General features: G+C 37.6%; 1 pseudogene; it reads right to left on the reverse strand.

The window, feature by feature from the left end:
• Window positions 1–3,958: 3,958 nt before the first annotated feature.
• LOC110196759 (large ribosomal subunit protein eL34 pseudogene) lies at window positions 3,959–4,310 on the reverse strand (annotated as a pseudogene).
• Window positions 4,311–6,838: the final 2,528 nt, after the last annotated feature.

Consider the following 6,838-nt stretch of genomic DNA (forward strand, 5'->3'; position numbering starts at 1 on the left):
CCAAGATGGTGCACATGCTAATATAGGCTATACATTTACATTCCTATTAAACATGTTTTTACATTAGTGAAGTTGTAAGTAAAAATTAAAACCAATAGGAGGAACCAACCATCAGAAAGAGGAAACAGAACTCAACAGAAGAGAAAAAAAAAGATAGCAATTCAACTTCCATAGTTCTTTCTTTGGATGTAGATAGCGTTTGCCATCACTAGGCCTCTGGAAATGTCTTAGATCCAAGAGTGGGTTCTTATCCCAGAAGCTAGGGTCTTTGGCTTTATCAAATAATAGACAACAACATACTGGAGGATTATGGTTTTTAATACATTCTGCTATCCACTTTTGTTTTATGGGAGAGTTCATCCCATTTACATTCACAGTTATGATTACTATCTGTGTTTTTTTCTCCATCCTTTTTTCCTCCCATTTATGTTTTTCTTTCTCCTTTCTCCTTCCCCCCCACTAGTGTTTTGCTTTTGACCACCACCTCCTTCAGTCTCTCCTCCCTTCTATTATCCCTTTCCCTTTTCTTCCCCTTTGCCCTTACTGCTTCTTCCCTCCCTTCTATCCCCACTCCCTTTTCTTTCCCCTTTTCCCTCCTACTGCCCATAGGGCAAGTTAGATTTTTATACCTAACTGATTATGCTATTCCCTTCTTGAGCCAAATCTGATGAGAGTCAGGTTCAAACAATGCTTATCCCCCTCCCTTCTTTCCCTCTGCTGTAATAGGATTTTCTGTCTTTTCCTCTAATGTAATTTACCCTTGTCTGCCTCCTCCTTTCTCAGTACATTTTCTAAGATCAGCTAATCCACTTACTTGGATCCATTTAACTCACTTGATTACGGATTTTTTTTATCATTACATCAAAGTCAACTAATATCCACCCCCTTTATGTATACTCCTTTAACATGCTTCTCAAGAGTTGCAAGTATCATCTTCCCTTGTAGGGATGTAAACAGTTTGTGCTTATGAACAACATTTTGTATCTTTCTGTCCCATTTACCTTTTTATGTCTTTCTTGAATCTTGTACTTGAAGATCAAATTTTTTGTTGAGCTCTGGTCTTTTTATCAGGAAGGTTTGGAAGTCCCCTATTTCATTGAATATCCATCTCCTCCGTTGAAAAATCATGCTCAGTTTTGCAGGATAGTAGATCCTTGGCTGCAATCCAATCTCCTTTGCCTTATGGAATATCATGTTCCACTTCCTGTGGTCTTTTAATGTAGAAGCTGCAAGGTCCTGTGTAATCCTGACTGTGGTTCCATGATATTTAAATTGTTTCTTTCTGGCTACTGGCAGCACCTTCTCTTTCACCTGGTAATTTTGGAATTTTGCTATTATATTCCTTAGGATTGTCAATCAGGGCTCTCTTTCAGGTGGTGAGTGGTGTATTTTTTTCTATGGCTATTTTGCCTTCTCTTTCTAGGACTTCAGGGCAGTTTTCCTTTATGATTTCCTGAAAGATACTGTCCAGACTCTTTTTCTCATCAAGATTTTCAGGTAGTCCAATAATTTTAAATTGCCTCTCCTGAATCAACTTTCCACGTCAGTTGTTTTACTGATGAGGTATTTTATGTTTTCATCTATTTTTTTCATTTTTTGTTTCTGTTTGACTGATTCTTGCTCTCTTGTAGAGTCATTAGTTTCCATTTGTCCAGTTCTAGTTTTTAACAGATTGTTTTCTTCTGTTAGTTTTTGTACTTCCTTCTCCAATTGGCCAATTGTATTTTTAAGGGATTTGTTTTCTTCAGTGTACTTTTTTTCCAGTTTGCCAATTGTTTTTTTAGGGACTTGTTTTCTTCAGTGTACTTTTTTTCCAATTGGCCAATTGTATTTTTTAAGGACTCTTCTACCTCTCTCATTAGACTTTTAAAATCCTTCTTGAGCTCTTCTAAGAGCTTCAGACCATTTCATACTCCCTTTTGATGTTGCAGATGTGGGTTTGTTGACAATGTTTTCCTCTTCAGAATTTCTGTCTTGATCTTCACTCTTCTCATAATATGAATTTATGGTATGTTTCTTTTTACTCATGGTTTCTTTATTCCCTGGCCTTTAAAGAGATTGAGCTCTCCTGCTTTGGGAACAGAGGGCACTGACCCAAGCTTCTTGTGCTGGGAGCGTAGGTCTTGGTCACTGGCTTTGTGTGTTGGGGCCTCTTATGTTGGCATTTGGAGGCTGTAGGATTTTGGCAGCTTACCTCATGTTGGGCTGGAATTAGCAAGGCTGGAACTTTCAGGCAATTCTAGGTTGCCTGCTTTTCCTTTCCTTTAGCTTTCTTCAGCTCCTTTTAGATGGGTGCTACAGGGTGTTTATCTGCCTGGGGCCCCTTGCAATGCTGCCTCCCTCGTTTCTGCTAATGCACTGGGAGATTCCTCTGTGGTAGAGTACCAAGGCACCTAGTGGTTTTCTGAGCTGGTTTCCACGGGTTCCCCTGCACTCACTGAGGCACTTGGAGGTCCAGGTGTTGGTGTTTGCCTGCTTTACCACCCGGGCTTCAGGATCTCCTCCTGGTTGACAGTTGGAGACTGTAGGATTCTGACAGCTTACCTGGTGTTGGCTGGAATCAGGAAGGCTGGGACTTTGGGAAGACTCTAGGTCCTTTCTTTCTTCAGCTCCATTCAGATGAATGCTGCAGGGTGCTTATCCACCTGGGGCCCTTCCCTTATTTTTGCTGAAGCACTGGGAGACCCATTTGCTAGGCTGCTGCACTGTTGTTCCCCTTCTTTTAGTTCAGCTGTTCCAGAGTTGTTTTTTTCTGGAATAGTATTTTCTGGGTTTTCAGAAGTTGATAGGGGTGGGTGAGAGCAATTACCTTTTTACTCCACCATCTTGGCTTCCAGAAGCGGAAGTCCAGAGTGTGGATATTTATACCTTGGGAATTGGCAAATACTACAAAATAGGGCTGGATTTCTTGTTTTACTGATTGTCTAAAAAGTGATGGAGAAAATAATAACAGTGTAGATAAAACTTAAAAGTGTATCATGAGTATATTTTTTTTGAGAGCTAGTCATTAAACACTGATACTCTTCTCCTACTTTTGATATGTAATTAGTTCTGTCAATTCCTGCCAATTTTACCTCTAGAGCCACCCCATATGCTGTCCCCTACCAGAAGTCTTTCCTGGTCTTCTTGTTAGTACTCCCTCCCTCCTTCTCAAATTATCATGTATATATAAATAGAAATATATATGTATATATATTTCTATTTATATGAGCACCTTTCCAACAGAATGCTAACTTCTTAAGGACAAAGGAATTTAGTTGTTTTTTGTTTTTTTTTTTCTACTATCTAGAACAGTTCCTCGTGTGGAATAGGCACCTAATGAATGCTGTTTGGGTGGCCCTATGAGGTAGGTGTCATTTACTTCATGCAATCTTCTCTTATGTATCTTCTGGTAATGACTTCCAAAATCCGCTTGTCTTACACAGAACTTGTTTCTTTGAGTCACTAATAATAGTAATAAAATAGCAATAGTAATAACATTTTACAAAAAATCTTTATAAATATTTTATTTTATCCATCTAACTCACAGAAGTAGATATTACTATTTTCCCCATTTCACAGATGAGGAAACTGAGGTAGACATGGATTAAGTGACTTACCTAGGAATACACAGCTGGCAAATGTCCTGGGCAGTATTTACTGTCATCCTGCCCCCCCCATATATCCACCCAGGTGCCCCAAATTATATTGTCTGCTTCTACAGTAGCTCTTTCATATGCTTTCTACTCTCTACTCACAGAATCAAGACATTATTTCAGTCCTTAATCACCCCTCTTTGTTTCTCCTAAATAGCCTTCTACTTGGTCTCTCTACCTCAAATTCCTCTGACTTGAACCCTGCATCCACAGACCTATCAAAGTGATTTTCCATATATACGGGTCTGACTATATAAACCCTACCCCACTTATTTTTTTCACATTTTAATATTCTTTGTTATTCAAAAACATATCCTTTTTATTTACTGTTTTTGACTCTGTGCTTATGCCTCCAACACCTTCACAACAATTTTCTGGTCCTCAGTCAGGAAAGCACATTTGACCCTGTCACAGAAACATTTTGCACACATGGACCCACCATATACCCTGCTGATATGCTTTTTTTGTCTTTGACAGCCTCATGAGAACTTTAGGCCTCACTGCACGAACATCTTGAAGTCTTCCTGGTCACACACCACAGATTGATTTTGGTGCTTTTCCAACTTTCTCGGTATAAAGGTAAACAATTCTGTTACCTGGGATTCGTGACAGCCTAGCTTTGTTGGAAGCTGTATTGTAGGATAGCCCATGGCTATATGTCAAGTGCTGAACCATTTTTAATTTCTGTCAGGTCCACCACCGGAAGAGGGAAGAGCCCTACCCCCCTTATTAAAATCCCATGGCTCCTCATTTACTTAAAAATACTTAAATTGACTTAAAGCTTTACATAACCTCATGTCTTTCTACCTTGCCAGTCAACTTAAATATTATTATCCTAAATATTTCATACTGTTCAGTTATAATGGTCTATGTGTTGTCCTCACACATGATGTTTGAATCTCCCATTCTCATGCCTTTGCATTAGCTATGCCCCATCCCTAAAATTTTGTCCCTCTAGAACTTCATATCCTAGAATCTCTGGTTTCCTTCAAAAGTAAGCTTAAACAATATTCTACAAGAACACCTGAGTGATACAGTGGATAGAGCACCATGCCTAGAGTTAAGAAGACTCATCTTTCTGAGTTCAAATCTGACCTCAGGCACTTACTAGTGTGACTCCAATCAAGTCACATAACCCTGTTTGCCTCAGTTCCCTCATCTGTGAAATGAGCTGAAGAAGAAAATGGCAAACCCCTCCAGTATCTTGGCCAAGAAAACATCAAATGGATGTTTTCAACAAAAAAGAGTTGGTCACAACTGAAATGACTAAACAATAGTGACAATATTCTCCATAAGAAGCTCTTCCAAGATTCTCCTTTCTACTACTGGTGCCTTCCCTTATAAGGTAACCTTATATGAATTATTTATATCTTTCATGTATCTACAGGTATGTATATGTTTTTTCCCTAAACAGAATGATGGGCAGGAACATGTATTGTTTGTCTTTAAATCCCCAATGCTTAGGACAACTCCTGGCACACTGCAGGCCCTTGATAAATGTCTGTGGATTGGTGCAAAATTGGATTGGACTGCCTCTGGTGATTATTAGTTCCCCCTCAGAAAAGGTCTTCAGGCAAAGGCTGAAATGCTCATTGGCCATATGTTAGACTAGATGTCTTCTGTGGTCCCTGCCAACTCTGATAACTTTGATTCTGTGAAAACATAGGAGAAATTCAAAAGAGCTAAAAAAAGACTCTATGTAAACAAACCTCTCTTACAGATGAAAAAACAGAGAAAGAGAAAGGATAAATTATTGCTCCAAGGTCTGACACTGAGTAATAGCTGGTAGTAAAATTCAAGTCTCAATATCCTGTCAAGTGACTTCTGTTTTTGTTTGTTTTTCCTCACTACACCTTACTTTTTTTCTCAATATGATTAATCACCAATCTTGAGGTTCCTCACATGGAAGGATAAGTCTCTTATTTCTGCATTTCTACATTTCTAGTGTTGTTGTTTTTTTTTTTATTTCTATGATGAAGTATTTTCTTCTGATATTTCTAAATATTGATGAATACATCACAAGTTTGAATTTTATAATGATATTGATGGTAGCCCAATATCAGGTAGGATTCCCCAAGTTGTGGTTTATTTGGTGGACAAGGATAAGCATTGTCAAGCATATGTAGTCCTTTCTTCAAATATATCACCTATTCTATATTCATAATATAAAATTTTGCTGAAAAATCATCCTCAGGTTGATGCTATCAGAAATAAATTTTAGAGTAACAAAGGAAAAAAGTGTGTTTAAGGTATGAATAAAGAGGATTTCCTAGCAGTGAAGTATATTATGCTATTCAATAATGTCTTAAAGAAATGATGAAAGGCCCAAGAAATCTCTTCATGTTAGCCATTAAAAAATAGCAATGGACAAACCATTCAGTGCAGCAAAATGTAGAAGTGATACCATACCAACAATAAGGATGCTTGAATAATCTTCAACTGTATTACTCATTTTATGCTGCCAGTCCTCATTTCATAACTTTTAGAATTAAATAGTAAAGGAAACACAAAGTTATAGACTCCGCATAAAATGAAAACAGCAAACAGCAACAACAAAATTATATCCTTATTAAATTGAACCCATTAAAAATACCCTTAGCAAAAGCATCTCTCTGCCATGGTACATTCATTCAAATTTATACACCAGTGTGTTTCACCATATTTAATTTATTTTCAGTCATGCCATCAGTCTTTCTCTCTAGGAGTCCTAGGCCTCCTATATTTTGGTTTTCTTAATTGGCAGTTAACCAACTGTCTACACTGTGCTCTTTCATCAGATCTATTAATGGCCCTATTTAAGAAAAGCATCAAATAATTTTCAGTCACAAATGTGGTAAATAAACTGCAACATTGTTTTCCATTTTGGCCTATATGCTCTTTAGTGGTTTTAAAGGCAAATTTATTCATGTTCTTTATGCTGAGAAGAAAACTATTTTCAGCTTTGAGAGTGGAACCTAATTTTGTACAGAAAAAGGTTTTTAAACGACAGGGCAATTTTTTTATAAATTTATTTATAGTTTTCATTGTTCACTTTTATAAGATTTTGAGTTTTAAATTTTCCCCTCATTCCCCTCCCCCCTCCACAAGTTGGCAAGCAATCTGACATAAGCTATATGTGTACAATTGTACTACACGTATTTCCACAGTAATCTTGTTGTGAAAGAAAAATCAAAACAAAAGGGAAAAACCACGAGAAAGGAAAA

The sequence above is a fragment of the Phascolarctos cinereus genome, unplaced genomic scaffold (genome assembly GCF_003287225.1).
Source record: "Phascolarctos cinereus isolate Bilbo 61053 unplaced genomic scaffold, phaCin_HiC Scaffold_7;HRSCAF=346, whole genome shotgun sequence".
In the NCBI taxonomy this organism is placed as follows: domain Eukaryota; kingdom Metazoa; phylum Chordata; class Mammalia; order Diprotodontia; family Phascolarctidae; genus Phascolarctos; species Phascolarctos cinereus.